Source organism: Sinocyclocheilus anshuiensis, unplaced genomic scaffold (assembly GCF_001515605.1).
Source record: "Sinocyclocheilus anshuiensis isolate Anshui unplaced genomic scaffold, SAMN03320099.WGS_v1.1 scaffold181, whole genome shotgun sequence".
NCBI classification, from domain to species: domain Eukaryota; kingdom Metazoa; phylum Chordata; class Actinopteri; order Cypriniformes; family Cyprinidae; genus Sinocyclocheilus; species Sinocyclocheilus anshuiensis.
The window spans coordinates 398070-398676 of record NW_015540898.1 but is presented as its reverse complement, the minus strand read 5'-3'; positions in this window follow the sequence as shown (position 1 = coordinate 398676).

The window sequence follows — 607 nt, the reverse complement described above, 5'->3', positions numbered from 1 at the left end:
AATGTATATATATATATAGTTTTAGGGACATTTTTGTACAATAATCAAGTATGATGTTGGCTCACTGCTCAAAGTCCAATCTGGATCTGAGAATGGTCTAAATAAATGCAATGCAATGGCATCCCCTAGTGGAGTGAATGAAAACACCAGTCACTTAAAGGAACACTCACTATTTTTGAAAATAGGCTCCTTTTCCAGCTCCTCTAGAGTTAAACAGTTGAGTTTTACCGTTTTCGAATCCGTTCAGTAACTTAGTAAAATAAAATAAAACAAAAAAGGAAACTTTTTCAGCTTGCCAAGGCAACTTTTCTCATTTAAATCTAGCTTAACTTGTTGTACTAAAATAACTCAAATTAAAACTGAAATAAAAGCAAATACAATTATATATATATATATATATATAAAAATTGTTTTGTTTAGTTTTTGTTTGTTTTACAAAGGTAGCTAAATCCTACTTACTGAACAGTGCTGGTGCTGAGGAACAACAGGAGGAAAAAAACTCATTAAACACAAATAATACAATACAACTAACCAAATGATTGTTAGGATATTATAGGATCGAAAAATAAATAGGCTTATCAACTATATATGTATATATGTATATATA